Source organism: Daphnia pulicaria, chromosome 8 (assembly GCF_021234035.1).
Source record: "Daphnia pulicaria isolate SC F1-1A chromosome 8, SC_F0-13Bv2, whole genome shotgun sequence".
Classification (NCBI taxonomy): Eukaryota; Metazoa; Arthropoda; class Branchiopoda; order Diplostraca; family Daphniidae; genus Daphnia; species Daphnia pulicaria.
In genome coordinates this window covers 12,195,345-12,213,260 of record NC_060920.1, presented here as the reverse complement: position 1 = coordinate 12,213,260, position 17,916 = coordinate 12,195,345, and the positions used below count along the sequence as shown (strand labels likewise).

The 17,916-nt window shown below is 39.0% G+C and overlaps 1 long non-coding RNA gene across 1 annotated transcript; it reads left to right on the top strand.

The window, feature by feature from the left end:
* Positions 1–806: 806 nt before the first annotated feature.
* Positions 807–7,577, top strand: LOC124311650. The gene is made up of 2 exons (XR_006910077.1): positions 807–1,569; positions 6,357–7,577. It is a non-coding gene; the product is annotated as an uncharacterized LOC124311650 (long non-coding RNA).
* Positions 7,578–17,916: the final 10,339 nt, after the last annotated feature.

Sequence of the window (17,916 nt, the reverse complement as noted above, 5' to 3'; positions counted from 1 at the left end):
AAAAAATAGTTGCACGTTGACGTTAGGTTGTAAAGGAAAGAAGAATTAAAAAAGGGCCGCCCGTTTGGCGCTTTGAGAGACTTGCCAAGTTTGCCATAGGGAGGGGGACGACCTCCAAGAGTTTGCTGGTGTGTGTGTTTGGTAACCCCAACAGCAGCCCGCCTGTAGAAAATAACGACACGTTTTCACGTCGGAGCGCGCACAGCTTTTTATCTCATTTGAATGCCAAAAACAGGCAGAGAGAGAGAGAGAGAAAGAAAATGTTTTCTCTCTTCGTCTGTCGGGGTGGGGCGGCAGACGGGAGAGAAAAAACCGTTGGAGGATTCCGTTTCTTACCCTTTTTGCAGCTAGCAGCAACTAGCATGTCTCTTTTGTATAAATTGAGATTCAAATATATTCTTCCTCCTTATACAACAACTGACTGGAAGAAGAAGAAAAAAGAAGGAAGACTCTTTTTTTTATTTTTGGCGTGTGTTAAGGGATGCAGCGCCGCCGTCGTTGGCGCGCCCAACTCCACCCCATTCGCCTGTCAACCGGGTGAGGGTCGTCGGGCGGACCAATGCCGAGTCGAGCAAAGGTTGAATCAAAACCCCGCCCCCATTGCCTAGTGTGCGGCTCCCCCGTGAAAAGTCGATCAACTGGGCGTGGCTAAAGTAGGAGCCCCGTTTGAATGATCCCCCCTTCGTTTCCTATTGAAAAAAGAGAGTTTCGCTTTCCTTGACGGATGGTGTAGTTTGATATCCTCTCGTGTCACGGAGCAGCAGCAGCAGCAGCCATCTTTTTTTGTTTTTTTTCTTAACGCCGCAGGAGGAGGTGGTGGGAGAAGGGTTGGGTTGAGCCTCTTTTCTTTTCCATGTTTTATATCCCCCTATCTCTCTATCCATCCCTTCTGGTATATATGCATGCGTGCGTGTATGGTCTACAGTGAGTAGTGCAGTGGTGGCGGTGGGTGAGAGAGGGTGGTGACGGTCGGCTCAAAAGGGAGGCAAAGGAGAGAGAGAGAAAAAGGCCTTCAAGTGGATCATCGCAGCCGCGGTCGTCAGTGATCAGCCAGTTCCCGACCGAGACGGACTCTCTCCCTTTACTCGGCTACTCCCGCCGATTTTTTTTTATTTTTTTTTTATTTAATTTTTTTTTTGTTTAAAAACAAAACAAACAAAAATACTTTGACGATTTTTTGTCAATTTTATTTTTTTAATGATTTATTTTGTTTAATGTAAATATTTGTCGTGTGTCTAAGTGGGGTGGGAAGATTAGATTTTTGTCAATTTGCAATTCCAAAAGTCGTCAAAGAAATTTGAAATTTTATTTATTTTTAAATTGTTGACTTGAGATGGGGGGGTTCAACATTTGGTCAGTCGATAATCGGCATGTCATTTAAGTTCAAGTGTCTTCAGTTTGTACAAAAAAACAAACAACTTTTTATTTGGTTATCTAATAAGAGAAAAACCTCGCTCCCAAAATTGTCCCTCCCCACAAAGCCAAGAAGATATTTCTCGCTCCGGGCGCAAGAGTCTAAACATTTATTTCGACTCGACTCTACCAATTTGTGTTAATTTAATTAACCAGGTATGTAAAAAAAAAATTCCAAATTTAATATTTTTTTTAAAACAAGTTTCACGGTTCACAGTGTCGAAAGAAAATGTTAGAATTTCTGGGAAATTGGCTAGTGTAAATAGATACAAGTCGCTACCGAAATGTAAAACATAGTCGAGGGGCTATAATAATAATTAGGTAATATGGTGACGCGATATGTTGTAAAGTTGTGCTTAAAAGTGCCTTTTTTTGTTGTTGTTGTTGTACACCGACCGTTCGTGTGTGCGTCATTAGATGCCGTTGTGTGTACGTACACGACCGTTTTTTCCCCCTTTCGTGAGTGTCGCCGGGTTTATTTTAACAGTTTTTTACTTGTGAGAGTGTCGGGGAAAAATAGGAAAAAGATTTTTTTACGAGCCAGGGAAACAAAATTTTTTTTCTACCGAAATTACGACTCGGTTCGGTTTATTTTAAAGAAGATTCTCGCATTTACGAATCACGTAATAAAAAGAAGGAAAAATGAAATAAAAATCTGAAAAAGGGGAAAACAAATTCTTGACATGGAAAGAAAAGGGAACGAAATGTAATCGGGCGCTGTGAGGCAAGAAAAAAGAAGATGGAAAAATAAAAAGAGAAAGTGGATGGACCTTATAGAGACGACGAGTCTCCTAGTGTTTCAAGACCTCGAAAACTATTTTATTTTTAAAAGAAAGATTTAGATTTCTTCGATGGGGGATTTCTTTTTATTTATTTCAAAATAAAAAAAAAGAAGAAGCAGCAGCAGCAGATGTTGTGTCTTAATAAAAATGTACGGAGAAACCTTAGAATTACCCTTCCGAAAAACAATTTTAACTCGTCGCGTTCTACTTGAAATGCGATAAATATCGAAAAAGGACCACCTCCAGTGCTTGACAAAATGATGGCTCGTTTTGTTTCTTTTTTTCTTTTATTTCAAATAAATATTTTAAAAATCCCGGGGCAGCAGAAAAACGACACGTTTTCATCACTCGAAATGTTTTTCCATTAGTTGCGCTACATACCAAAATCCATTCGCCCAAGTTATTTTTCCATTGCGGCATTTCTTTCCGTAAAAATAGTTTGAGTATTTGAATATTCCCCCCAAGGTTAAATTTAAAAGAAAAGAAGAAAAAACCAAGTTTAGAGTTGTGTAACCGTTACGATCCTAATGTTTCTCCTAGGCAGAAAGTGCCCGACGGTCCGAATGGTTATTTATTCGAAACGGAGCGAAGGTTTTTGTGTCTGCACGTGCGGAATAGTATAGACGGACGGAGATGGGAGCCAAAGAAGAAACAGACGGAATATAGGCAGCTCAGCAAGTAGTATGTGTTTGTTACCAGCTAAGACTTCTTCTTCTTCTTCTTCTTCTTTTAGTACGATATGCAAATGAAGCCAGTCTGCGTTAGAGAGAGAGCGTCTCATCACGCGATAGGGCGCGTCTTGTTGCCGTCGGCCTTGAAGGGCCATTACACATTCTATCTTTTTTTATTTTATTTTATATTTTTCTTCTTCTTTTATTATTCCCGCCATTATATACGAGAAATTTAAGAATCAGAAATATCCCAGTCATTTTTCTTCTTTAGGGGACCGATTACAATCAAACTGCCTTAGATATTCCGAAAACTTTTTTCTTGTTTTTCTCTCCAAAGTCCAAATATATATTTTTTTTCTGACACATTTCACAGCCGTCGGTTTTTCAAAGTTCAAAAAATCGAGAGTTTGATTGAAAATTTTTCAAAAAAAAGGTTTAATCATAGTCATGTGGTCTGAGAGAAGTAGGCCTGGAACTAGTTATTGCCTTGGTTTATTGCTTGTCTCTACAACAAGAGGAGGAGGAGTAGGGTCGGCACGCAAGACTGACGCAATCTCATTTCTTCCGTCTACCTGTGTCCATTTTATTTAGAGGGGGGAGAGAGAAAAGAAGAGGCCTAGCTTTTTTTTTAATATCACGGACATGACATGTCCGTGTGACCCCTATGGGCCTAGAACACACATTTTCTCTTTTTCTAACGCGCTTTTTCTTTTTCAAACTTAACTTCTCCTTTTTTTTCCTGATTTCACTTTCACCGTCCATCAGCCGGCCTGTCCGTCACTATGCCCGTCTTCCGTCTGCTGCTCCTGGGTCCCCTCCTTTTCTTCTTGCCTTTGGGCAACTGGCCATAACTATTTTTCTGTTTCTCTTGTCAAATGATTCACGACAGCTACAACACAAGTCTGGGCTGCTCCGAAGGTTCAAAAAAATCACCAGACCCCCTGTCTTTTGTCCCTTTCAATTACGTAAGACTGACGGGGAATTTTACGCACTTAACATGTAATAATAACGAAAAATAAAATATTTCATTTTTAAATTTTGGCCACGGTGTAACGTGAAATAACTTTAAACCAAAACAAGCGAAAGATTGAATGGAACGAAGTAGCTGAAACGTAAATTGTTTTAAATAGTACTGGGGGTCCTTGATTTTTATTTGTTGGTTTGTTTGTTTTTTGTTTGCTTTTTAAACGAGTTTGGCCAGCTGGATACAATTTCCAGTTTGACCAGCGTTTTCATTTCGTCGCCGTGTTAAACCAAAATTGCGCATTAGAATTTCGCTTTGTTCGAGAAGAATTGAGTTTTGTGTGACCTTTGTTTTTTTAAACGAGTTTGAGCTGACACGTTTTGAATCAATCTTTCGATTGTTTTTTGGTTAGTTGTTTTTGGGTGAGGACTCCCTGGACTGGGCCCTCCTGCTGGGAATCCTCATCACCGTCTCAACGGTAGGCCTCCGTCTACATTTAGGCCAAGGGTTATAGGGGGAGCCATCCTCTTTCAAAAAGGAGATAGAGATGTTTGAATAACTCATTACAAAACGAATTGCAACTACGGATAAAAATATAAAGACAGAGGGCTGCTGTAACTGACAGGTTGTTCTCTTTAATATTTCCGAACGACAATCACGACACAAAAATAGTAATTCGGGACAGAAAAAGTGTGGGAGGTACACAAAATGTGACACACACAACTTTGAGATTTTGTTTCACTGTTTCTAAAAATAAAAAAATCCCCCCCATCACGTAATCCGAGCCTCCCCCCTTACAGCCACCGCATTAAGGATTTTAGACTTTTCTCCCGTTTGATTTCGATTTAAAAAAAAAAAAAAAGTTAAAATTTTGTGTCTTTTGTTTCCAAGTACGTAACAACCCTTCTGTCGACGGTCGTCACGTCCCCGGAACGTGGTCTGCCCTCGGTTGGATAAAAATCCATCCATCCATCCATCCATCTGATCCTGGATCGATAAATGTATAAGAGAAAGGAACTTATTCTTTTTTGAGTCTCCCCATTCCGTTTACATAAGAGAGATCAAGGCTGGGGTGATATGGGGAAGGGTTAGACAATGGCGTCCGCACGGCGGATGATGATGAGTTTGTGTGTGCGTACGTACGTACCCCTTTGGCTCGTCTGCATACATTCGTTTTTAGATTTATCAGAAATTGAATAGAAGCGTCGGGGTAGTAATTTGATGCCTCTGCTTCATGCAGTTGGGATGCAGTGGCCTGATGGGGGGCTAACTTGGGTTGCGTTGGAGGATCTCCCCCCCCCCCCCCTCATCCAGCTGGAAACCCCAACCACCACACGATCGGATGGTTGCCATAGAAACGAACGAACAAAATGGCGGACTAGAACCAATCGAACGGCTTTTTTGAAATTTTTGTTCCTTTTGGCCGTCTAACTTTTGTCAATTGTCCAAGTGAGCATCTTAAATAGTCGCTAAAAAGTTGTTGAATTTGTGTCAAATGATTTTGAATAAGTCAGAGTTTTTTTTTTCCCCGATTGCGTGTAGTGCGCCGATTTGAGTCGCCGCTTGCTGCAACCAGTTCTCTCTTTCTTTGACGAGATGATAATTTTGTCCTTCGGCGTCTTTTAATCACCTCCACGTCTTAGTTGGACCCCAGTCGCCAACGTGAAAAACCTGTCCCGTATGCAAATGTCGAAATCGCATTGGCCTTAACAATTCAATGTTACAGACTCGATTCTCTTTCTCTTTTTGGCAACCCCAACTTGTTTTGAACCTTTTTTCGAAAGATTTGAAGAATCTTGCGGGAAAATGTTTCTGGTCGGATACGGCGTGACGGATGGGGGGGGACTTCATCAACCCGAAAAAAGAAATATAACTTTTTTGAGACGGAACGAATCGAAAGGAAACTTTGGATATTTCTCTCTTCTTGTCTCGTCGTTTTTGAATTTCAAAGTGCTGGGCCTTCGAAATAAGAAAAGGAGAAAAAAGAAATGTAAACTTTTTTTGGAGACTTTTCTCGTTCGTGATAGAAACTGATAAGGTGGGGAGACTCTTGACATATCGAAATTTATGTCTGTAAGCCTTTTTTTTATTATTTTTCTTCTTATTTCTCCGAGAAAGTTTGTCGGTCGAAAAAGTGGGAAAGCCGGCGATATTGTAGATTAAACACGCCAACGATCCCGTCTTCTTCTTCTTCTTCTTCTTCTTCTAGTCGATGGCTCCTTTTATTTGTTTGTTTGCCGGGACGTGATGACAGACCGTAGATGGGGCGGTCAAGGTCACCTCCTCATGTTTGTACCTCGAAACAGATTTTTGGTTTTTCTCTCCTTTTTGGTCAGGATCCAACACTCACACACAAGATACAAGATAGGATAAATGTTGTGGGTATTGATAGTCGCACTCTGCGCCATTTTGGCGTGTATAGGATTGACCCTTGTTATCACGCGGGATTTATGGGCTAATTAAGAATCTAATGACGATATCGATTGTTGATGCTGATTATGTTTTTCTTGATTTGATTTATTCCAGATTGTTTACGCCCGCCAATCTGTGGGAAACCGGATGGAATTGGGAACAAAACGAAAGTTGTGTCTTTATTTGGATGTTTGGTTTCAAAATCTGCGCAACGAAGGCCAACAACTCGATCCCGTCAACTTCGTGACATTGGCTCCTAACTGCGACGCTCACGTCGTTATTTCAAACAAAACAAATTCAATTCAAGTTTATATATTTTTTAAAAAAGTGAAATCATTCCAGCCATCCGGTTTTTTTCTCTCGTATAATGTGTGTCACTGGCTGCGTGTGTCGCCGTGTGTGTGTGTGTGTGGGGACATAAAATGTATTGATTGGGGCGGGTCCCTTTTTTGGTTGAGGCCACCCAACCCTCCTTTTTTATCCCCATTTCGCCCCCAATGCCACCCAATACGCGAATCCCATTTTTTCTCTTCCGTATAGGTACAGCACACACACACACACACACATTCTGGTGGGTGGTAATACCACCCCATTTTTAGACCTACCCCTCTTCCGGAAGAGGAGGCCTACGTGTATTGAAAATGGGGGGGGGGGATTGATCGGTGGGTGGAAGGAGGAGCCATCTATCACTAGCCATTGGTCACCTTTTTACCAAATAACGCCAGAAAAACGGGTGGGAGCATAGGATATTTTTAAGGGCACAATGTATACAGTAGAGCATGCGCCGGATTCTAGGAGGCCTAGTAAAAATCAAACATTTTTTTCCCTAGTTTTGTAGGAGGAATAAATGAATAACCAAGTACCCGAAACGATAGGCGAGAACCTCCCAGTGAGGACGACATCCAAATCAATTGATTTTACGTTGAAATTTCTTGAACGAAATAGTCTCAATCGAACGAGTGAAGAGGCTACAGTTTGACGTCCAAGTTGAATGTTCCAAAAGCGTCGACAAGAAAAAGTGTCGTCATAGTAACAGTTTCTTTTCTATATATGTAGGCCCAGGTCGATAAGCATCGTGTGTGTGTGTGTGTGTCTTTTTTCTTTCTTTCTCATTTCCAGTTTGAAATCGTCGTCGAATGGATGTGACGTGTCGCTAGCGAGGTATAGAGTTCCTACGTCTTGTCACTGAATTCAAGTCGATTGGTAGGAACTTCATACCGTGCTCTCGACGCCAATCCGATAGTCTCCGATTCATCGTCTTTGATTTGTCAAATTATTACACGGGTGAGACATTTGCATATACATTTTGTTTATAATTAATCGTCGCTCAAAGAATGGATGTTTGACATATTAACTCAATAAATAAGGTTTCTTTTGAATTCATGATTTTCTGATTGGTTCATTCTTCAAACATGGCGGACTATATAGTTCTTTTTTTTTTAAATTTTTTTATTCTTTCCCGGTTGTCCCGATTAAGTTTCCATGGTATATGCACAACTCAAAAAGAAGGGAGGATGTTACGTGTACGGCTTCCCGGCGTTGTCCACCTCCTTTTTTATTTTTACTTTTTGGGTTTAAGTTTGTCTGTCGTGTAGACAAACGGGGAAAAATGTGTCGCCTTCGATTAGTGCGTGGAATCGAAACTGATTGGCGACATGATGGGATCTCTCAATTGATTAAGTCCCAACTAAATTTTTTCGTGGAAATGCACGGGACGGATTGCGTTTGAATAATTTATTGGAATTCTTCCGTCAATAATTGAGTCGACTTTAACCGTTTTGAATGAAGAGCTGAACATTCTTTGATAACGTTTCATTTTTTTTTTACTCCCCCCGAGGCGGCCGCCATCTTTGTCGTCTTGCGCAACCCGAATTGCGCACTGGTAAATAAAAAAAAAAGAAATATTATTTTTTCCATCCAAACAAATTTACATATTTAAATTGTATGCGCGTACGTCGAACAATAAAAAAAGAAGGGGGCTGAATGGGAGAAGAATGGATGTGGGAGGTTTCGTCAATTGGGTATAGTATAGTAGTAGGGGGAGGCGGTGAAATATTGTTGTCTACTGCGCGGAAGTTGCATGCGAACAGAGACTAGAAAAAAGCGCTTGGGATTGGGTAACAATTTTCTTGGTGGAATGACACGACAATAGAAGAAGAAGAAAAAGAAGCGTATTAGATGTAATAATAATAGCGGCGGAAGAGAGCGGAAGACGCACGCACACAATATAGTCTCTTTCCCCCCTGCCCAACCAAAATATATGCAGATGATTGCCATCATCGACAAAAGAAGAAATTTAAACTAAAGGGTTATTGCTCCTCTGCCGAGACACAAGAAGATGCCGCCGCATTGTGTGTGTGTGTGTCTGTCCTGTCTACTATTATCTAGACATTACACAAGAGCCCTTCTTCTTCTTCTGTATCCCCCTGGTTTTTTGGTTTGATTCACTTGTCTAAAGTAGAGCACGGCGGGGGAAACTCTCTCTCTCATGTTTCACGGTTTATAATTCCCGCCCCAAAGCGACTTGGTAAATCTTCTTTGACATAATATACTCGTCGTCGTCAAGTATTTTAAAAAATCTCTATCGGCTATTCATACATCATTTCGTTTGATGTGTGTGTACAGACTTTTTTCACTTTTTGATTTTGGACCAGCCGAAGATTTCTGTGCGTGAAAAATTGTCAATAATTTTTGGTTCGACAAAAGAAAGTCGTACGCCGTCAAGAGGCTCTATCCCAATATTGGGGAAGCGTCGCTGCCGGGCCGCCGCCCGTCTAGAGTTCCAATCTATTCTCCTATTCCTGGAGAGAGAACAGAGAGAAAAGAGAGAAAAGTCTAAGAGGGATGTTGGGTAGAAGAGAGAGAAAAAAGGGGTGGAAGAGAGACTGAGACCCTCATGTTTGGAAATTGGTAAAAAATGTGAAAGAAACTGGTGCACTGCAGTAGTATTTGATATCGACTGAGCTGGCTGCAGCTAGGCTCCTTATTAATATCTGGCTCCTTCTTTTATTCGACCCTTTTTTCTCTCTCCACCGTTTGATGATTTATTATAAATGCCAGATGAGAATCTATGTAGTATACTCTCATCTGGGGGTGTGCGCATTCCTTTTGTTTGTTCAAAGACAATCTCAAGTTCATCATCTCTTCTTCTCGGTGGCGGATATATATTGCGAGATACATCACGAACTTGCTATATGGTATAGAAGAAGGATGGAAAAAGAAATTTTTTCTTCTTATCAAATAATCGATGGGAAATGTTTGAATTTCAACCGGCAAGTATTGATTTTAGTCTTTTCTTTTTCTCTCGGCTCTTATTTCTCATTTGCTCTAAGTACCAGACACACACTGGCAACGCCACACGATCAATAAGTTGACGCGCATTAACCCCCCCCCCCCTTTTCTCCGTTGTACCCGTAGTTACGTAAATATACTCATTTGCATACGAAACTTTATTTTTTTGGGGGGGTTTTCAAAATTCACCGTCCCAATGAAATAAAATTTGGTCGAAATGAATGAAATTTTTTTAATTTGAATGACAGTCGATGATGACACTCGTGGAATCAGCGATTCAAACGTGGAGGACTTTTCTTTTTTTACAGAGAATAAATTTGGAAATAATAAAAAATGTTGGAATATTCAAGGGGTGGAAATTTTATAGATCAAAGACAACCACAAGGGGGGTGAGCGCATCATCACCGGAATAAAAACATTTTGTTCCCGTTTTTGTTATTGTTCAACTTGTGTGTGTGAGTATTCCCCTCAACTATGAGCCCTTCTCATGCCCTCGATGGCCTAAGAATATTTCGATTACGCATCCAGATATATATTTGTAATGTAATAAATATTTAGATGCCTACATGTTGTGTATATACGATGGCACGCATATGCCAACCCTTTTACACCGGTGGGCAGCATTTATATTAGATAACGGGTTATATAAATTATGATATTGTTCCTGTAAAGTAAAAAAATAAAAAATAATAATTTTTAGGGGAGGAAAAAAAAAATAAAAATTTGAGGGGCGTTGAATAATAGGCCTCCATTCACGTATTATATTTTAATTCACGTATAGATGATGAGACCAGCCCACATTTTTTGTTTGTTCACAATTTCAGAAAAAAAATTAAAAACATTTTTTTTTCTCTCCCTCCGTGTGTGTGTGTGACGCGCGACACACACACACACAAGGGGGTGCCATTATATCATATCATTTAAAAGAGAGGCCATTGAAAGAAAAAAGAAAATGAACATCTGCAATTACGAAAATTGAATGTCATTTCATTTTCTTTCTTCGTCTGATGATTGCCCAGGAGGTTTTCCCTCCCCAAGAAAAGGGGGTGGTGTCACTTTGGCTGCTGGTGACACTCGAGACACTTTGGTGTGTGATGGGGGTACAGATGACAAAAATAAAAAATCTTATTTCTATTGGCTGAAATGTCATTTCGTTTGATGAACGAGTCACCACCAGGTGAAAAAAAAAATTTTATTTTTCTTTTGGTTAAATTCATCAGCCGCATTTGTTGTTGTTTGTTTAATTGAATGGACGAGCCGTGCGCTTCTTCTTCTTCCCTTAAAATATTTTTTTCCTTTTTTGCATCTGTGCTGCTGCCTCTCAGCTGCTTTTGTTTTGTTGGCGTTTTGTTATGCAAACCATCGGGGGGTATTTTATTTTTTTCTTCTTTTACGAAATGGAGAAGAATCAAAAGCTGAAGAGCGGCGCGGCGGTTCGTTCATTGATGGAAATTATTCAACGCGCGCGGGAAGAAGAAATTTTTTCAAGCGGACCCTCTTTTCTCTTTCTAGGTCTGATTGTCGTCTCTCTCCCCCTCCCATTTTCTTTTATAATAAAATAATACTTCATTCAGTCGGTCTGTTGTATGTGTGTGTGTAAAAAATCCAAGGGGTTCTGTCTGTGTGTATGGAGGGGGTTATATAGACACACATGTCCCTCCAATTCTTCTACCACCCGGTTCTTTTCTTCTTTCATTTTTTGGCCGTACCATTTTGCATATAACCCTTTTTTTTAAATTCTCCTTTTATTTAGATTCAAGCCTTTTCAGAGGCCTAGTTTTATTATTTCTTTCTGTAGAGCAGCTAGGCCTAGTTTAGTGTTTCATTGACACTGAAAACCAGAAGAGATCGTCTTCTCTCTTAACTTTTAATACTTCCCGTGTTTCGTTACACACGGCTTGCATTCATGCATTGGGTTTTTTCGGTCAATCTGGCGGGAAAATTCGAATGAAGAAGGTGGGAAATTTGAAATAGAAAAAGAACCGCCCAAAGTCCGCTTGTCAATTGGAATATAGGCGCATGCTTACCATCTGTTGCTCAATGTACAGTATAAGGGAGGAAGCTAAACACACGAAGGAAGACAAGGTTTATTCTAATCATCATTTTTCTCTTTCTTTCTTTCTTCTTTTCCCCCCTTGTATTATATTCAGTGAAATTTAGCTGCAGGCCCAAGACGTACTACTACTACTACTACTACGCGCATGCATGTAACAGGGTGTTGTGTAACCCTTTTTTGTGCTGTTGTTGTTGTTGCCCACGGATATGCGATGCTCTATTCAAATTCGGGGGGAACAATGAGGCGGTCGCCCACCAGCCGCAGATGATTTTTCTTTTTTCCTCTACAGTTGGCGTATTCTTTCGTGTAACAGCAGCAGCAGCAGCAACCCGGCTGGCTGTACATAGAAAAGACTTCAGGGTAAAATAATATTCTAATAAGAAGCACCAGGATTTCCTTTTTTCTAATCGGGGACGACAGTTGGACGTGGCCGATGATTTAACAAAAAATCCTAACCGTTTTTTTTTTCTTTCTTATTACTCCTCAAAAGAATGCCGACTTGAATTTTCCAGTCGATATTATTAAGAAGGAGGAAGATGTTACGTCAATTTTTGATGCTCACCTTTGACAGCCTCCAGGAAATTCCTTGGATGATTCTCTTGTCTTTCTCCCCTTTCATCTTTTTATTTTTTGAAAAATACAAAATTATAAAAGGTTAACATTTTGTTTCTCCCCTATAGATATAGCGAGAGCTCTTACCGTTATGATGTAAATTAACGATGTGATGACACACTCACCGTGTCCTCCTTTATAGTACAAGTTTCCACACTCACAACAAACACTGCGTTAGATACAGTCCCCCCACCCCCTTTTTTTTACTTCGCGGGCTTGAATTCTTTTCAAATCGATTTCGTAACGCTTCTCTTCACTCACATAAACACTTTTTTATTTTCACTAACAAGAATAAAAAGGAAATAAAAAAAGGTGAAAATATTGACATCAAACAATTTTTTTAAATAATTTATTAATTTTTTTATAAGTTAAAAAAAAAATTTTGAAGAATTTCCTAACGAATTTTTATCGTAAATTCGAATTCAAATATTCTATCAATTAGGATAAAATTTTAGTCAAAAATAATTTTTTTTTTTTTATGTTGGTGGTCAAAAAATTGTCAGACGAAAAAGGAAGAAGAAAAGAAGGGGAGAAAATATTCCCCCCCCCCACTTTTCTTACATCACCGGCTGCTGCTGCTGTTGTGTGTGTAACGGAGTATATAATTTCAACCCGTTTCTTTTTTTTCTTTTATATATATTTAATATAGAAAGAAAAGGACGAAAAATCTAACCTTTTGATATTAAAAAATAAGAAAGAAAAAAAGGGCCACCCCTTTTCTTATATATCCCCCCCTCATCCTGACGGGCCTCTTCCGTGTGACGTTCTTTTTTTTTTCTTCTTCCCCTTTTTAATTTTTTTATTTTTCTTGACGGCCTGTCTGATGATATGATGATGGCTGGGGCCAGCCAGCAAGGGACCGCAGCAGTGTCTCTTTCCTGTTTTATATATATGTATGACGTGTGTAGAGACGTAACCGAGGAGTAAAAAAAAAAAGGGTCTTACAGATGGTGAATGAGGAGTGCAACAACACAAACAACCCAAAAGAAAAACGGGAATGATTGTGTAGTAAAGGACGCTATAAATAATTTTGTCCATTCTTTTCTTTTCCATTCTTCTTATTACTCTCAACAGTTTGTGTCGAGAGGGAAAACAGTCTCAAATACTACATCTACTACATTTTTTTAGCAATAACCCAACCGTGAAAAGAAAATTTTCGAAATGAAGTTGAGAGCGCGCGCGCGCCACCGTTTTGAGCCCTTTTGCTCATTTGAAGAAATTAATTAAATTGGTGTTAAAAGGTGGAAATTTCTTTTTAAAAAATTTAATTTTCATATCATATCTTTATTGAAAAAAAAAGGAAATTTTGATATTTAATTTGGAATATCTTGAGGGAAAATTCCGTCGTGTGATACGTGACGAAACATTTAAATGCGTCCCATTCTTTTCGTTTAGTTTTTTTACTTGTTTGGTTTCAAGTCATCGTGAGCGGTGAGAGGGGACGGAGGTCAATGCCATCATCTGACCGATAGATACAATCTCATCTCACTACACACACACACACACACACGTGAAATTTACAAAGGAGAGAGAATATACATCAGGCAACCTGGACACGCCACACAGAGAGCACATCATTTGTTTCCTTTTTTTTCTTTTTCTCAATTTTCTTTTATTTTATTAGACCCCAGAAGGGTTTTCTTTTTTTTATATTTTAAACTCAAATAAAATGCATATTTACTCTGACTTAGTATAGACATAAACACACACGAAAAAAGATAAGGAATATGTCAGGAGAAAAAAAATGTCTGATTTTATTTTGTTTAAATAAATGAAAAACCCGTTTTTTCTTTACAGTTTAACTATCCTTTCTTTTGTGTCAAATAAAATATGATTTTTGGTTATTGTCGGTCGTCTATGATGACAAATGTCGCTCAAAATTGTCAATCGTGATGGATCAACTTACACAACAATGCGTCTGGCTTTAATACAAAAGTCGACTAGGGCGGAATGGAAAAGGGTCAAAAAAGAGAATTTTCTTTCCTTTTTATTTATTAAAAAAAATAAAATAAAATGTCTTGGCGTCTCTGTGGCCGGGGCTCTGAATAGCCGCCAGCAGGACACAAGAGATTCCCTCTATACTGTGTATATAATCCACGTAAGAAAGAAACAAACAATCCGGGTGGGCATCTCCTAATAAATAACCAAGTCGAAAAGCCATTTTTCACTTGGCCCATGTTACGTGCCCTTTTTATTTTTTCTTTCCTACTTCTTTTTCTTCTTCTGGTTTCCTCGATTGGTGAATTAAACACAGAGACGATGAAGATTGAATACTAAATCATTCTCTTCATTGTGTTTCTTGTTTTATTTATTTTATTTGGAGAAAAGGATTAAACGTGAAACATAAAACGAATCAAACAAGCCAAACATTTGGGTACGATAATCAAACCAAAAAAAGCGGACCATTTTGGAGGTTTTTTTCTTCTATTTTATTTTTATCGAATGATATCGAATGACACGGCACAAATGGCTATCCCCCCCCCCTCCCTTTGGAACAGTTGGAAATGTATACAACTGTGTATGTCGCCAGACAGGTATTATATAATAAAATGAGAGAGAAAGAAATACTTTGGATCTTTGGTGGTCGGCCGGTCAAACAAAATATTATACTATACAGTAAAAATAAAAGAAAAACGCCAAATGTTTGTAATTGAATTTCCACAACGGTGAATGAAGACTTCCTCCCCTCTCACTCAAAAGAATCGGCCAGGTGTTGCCAGGTGGTGTAGGCCCGAAAAGTGCGTTCACGCGATTCAACAGTCGTAATAACAAAAGGTTCACGTGTGTGCAACACAGACGCAATTTTCTTAAACAATAGAATTATATAAAAGGGGGGGGGGCGAACTGCCTGACTCTTATAAAATAACAGCTCCGAATTATCTTTAATTGATTTAAACGAACTCTCAAAGTCTCAAATAAGGTCATCGCTGTGTATAAACTGTTAAATTCGAAGAAAAGATTGTTGTTAGTTTGTGGTGTATCAATTTCCTGAGAAATAGGAGATCAAACTCCTGAAAAATCCTACCCTCCAGCAACCACCATCTTTTTCTTTCTTTTTCTTTTTTTTTTAAAAGAAAAAATATATAAATCAAAATGATGACGGCCGAAAATGTGTGTGAGGGCCAAAAGAGTTTCGGCGGCTCCAATCGCCGTCCATCATCTTTCAAGAAAAAATGTTTTTTCTTTCCCCCCCCCCCCCCCCATTCCAAGAAGAAGTTATATAAACGACATACCGCTGAGTAAAGAGAAAAAAGAGGAACGCCAAATAAAATAAACTGCGTTTATCATATTATATAAAAACCGAACGTTTTTTTTTTATTTATTTATTCAGGTCAGGAAATAATAATTCAATTTGATTTTAGCGCGTTTCATTTAGCATTTTATCAGTACAACAGTGTCGTTGTTGCGCATGTGAAAACAAGGCACATGTTTATGCATGTATAACAAAAAAAAATTAAATTAAATTTTCATTGTGCAAGTTTAAGCCGTTTGTCTGGAACGTCCGTCCGTCCGTTTGGCGGTGACGAACGCGTAGCAAACGGCCCCGTGTTTTCAACTCGTTTCATATCAAACTCCCTGCTCACGTATATTTATTTTTATTCTTTTGTGTTTGTCGTCGTTATCCGCTCGGCCATCACCGCTACCTTATATATAAATTCACCAACTGCCTGGACATTTTCTCATTTGGGCAAATTAAAAAAAAAAAAACAGAAAAGATAAAAAATTGTTTTTGATTCAAAGAAAAAGAAAACTGGGTTCATATTTATAAGGAATTGAACTGTAAAACAGAAATGGTGTCACGAATTTATTTATTTTTATCAAAAAAAAATTTGAGAAAAAGAAGAAGAAGAAGAAAAAGTAAAGAAATGGACAAGATGCGGGAGAGACAAATGGCCAGAGAATATTATTATAAGAGCTGCTCGCTAGCAAGCTGTGGGACCTTTTTTCTTTGAGCTGCGGAACGGTCATTTAATATTCATTGCGTGATGCCAGCAGAAAGAATAACGCCCCAATCGCTTTTTACCTGCCGAGTCAACGGGTAGACACACACACAAATTATTATTCTTTTTTTCACCAACATTATTATTTTTTAAAAACAAAAAGTTTGATTCTATATTCCATTTGCATAAAAAAATGTATAAATAGCAAGTGAACTTTATTCCTTTCACCGTGATAATCCACGTTCACTATTTGAACATGCAGCGCACTATAAAAGTCGGCCAATGTTTCAGAGTCAAAATAAATTTTCCCCCCCGTAAACTATACCGGACAAACAATTCTACCGGAGGAATGTTAGAAACGACTTTTTATCGATCGTTACGAACAAGACGGAGCAGCACCCGTTTCGAGTACTACATGTTAGGTAATAGATCTCTGCTCATCGTGCAGTTTTTATATGCCAGTCACACAAGTCGAGTGAGAGAGAGAAGAGCCGACTTGGTGATAATCATCGTATAGGATGCGGTGCCCCTCTATAACTCGCCGGCCGTATAGATGCAAGTTTTTTCTTATAGACTTGCACCACACATAAATTGTCGACACACACACACACACATACAAAAAAGAAGAACCTGCGGAACTGGAACGCATTTTCACGTGTTCTGCCTTGGCAACCAAAAAATATTCTCTCTCAAAGTGTGTATTGTCTAGCGGAACGAGTGTGTTATTATAGCGATTTAAATACTAGCGTCTGACTTACACACACACACACACGTAGACGTTGTAGATAGGCACAACAACAGTTAGGTGTAACAAGGAGAAGAAAAATATGGTTGCTGTAATAATTACAAAGAGAGGGGGGGAAGAAGAAAAAAAAAAAATAAAAAAAATAAAATGGAAAATGAAACTTTTTTTGGGGGAGAGCTGCTGCTGCTGCTGCTGGGCTTTCAAGCCGGGCACGATCGTAAACTGTGGTTTCTAGCCTACCAATTTCTTTCTTGTGTTGGTTTGTATAGACATGAAAGACGTGTCGTTTTGCCGGGCTGCAGCCATAGCAACATCCCGCGTGCGCTCCTGGCAACGCCCATTTTTTCACGATGAGTCTATATTCTACTTTGTAAAAGAAAAAAGAGTTTAGTTTTAGTTTTTTTGGGGGGGGAGAGAAATTTTGTTTTTGGGTGGACTGGACCCGTCATTTCCATCCATTAAGGCGAACAGCCCTTAAAGTATTGTTTCTCTATTTTTTTGGTTTTAGTTTGTTTTATCAACTTGTGTGTTGTATCCAACTTCTCACGCGTCTAAAAGCGAATTTGTTTGGCTTTTCCAAGGGGGGAAAAAAACGATCGTATCGACGGTGGGTATATATCAACCCAAACCGAAATGACGAAATCCTTTTTTGAAAAAATGTTATCTCAACTTTTGATACTATGTGCAAAGAAAGAAAAAGAAATAAAAAGAAAAAAACGAAAAAGTTGTTGTGTGTAAAAGCATTTTTCCCTTAACTGCGGATAATCTGGCACATCATGCCAAGGCAATTTTGATCCTCCCTACATAGGAACGTTTCTTCGTGTAACGGAATACTACTATACACGTACGTATACACGTAGAGACAAGTTAAGACTATGGACGATTTATGACAGTCACCGTCTTCTCTCTCCCAGCACATTGGAAAAAATAACTCGGGGCAGAGACCGCAAGACCTCGTTAAACATTACGTGGCGAGTTCCCATCATAATAATCAGCTGTTTTTTCTTTTCTTCCTGTAATTTGAAAAAT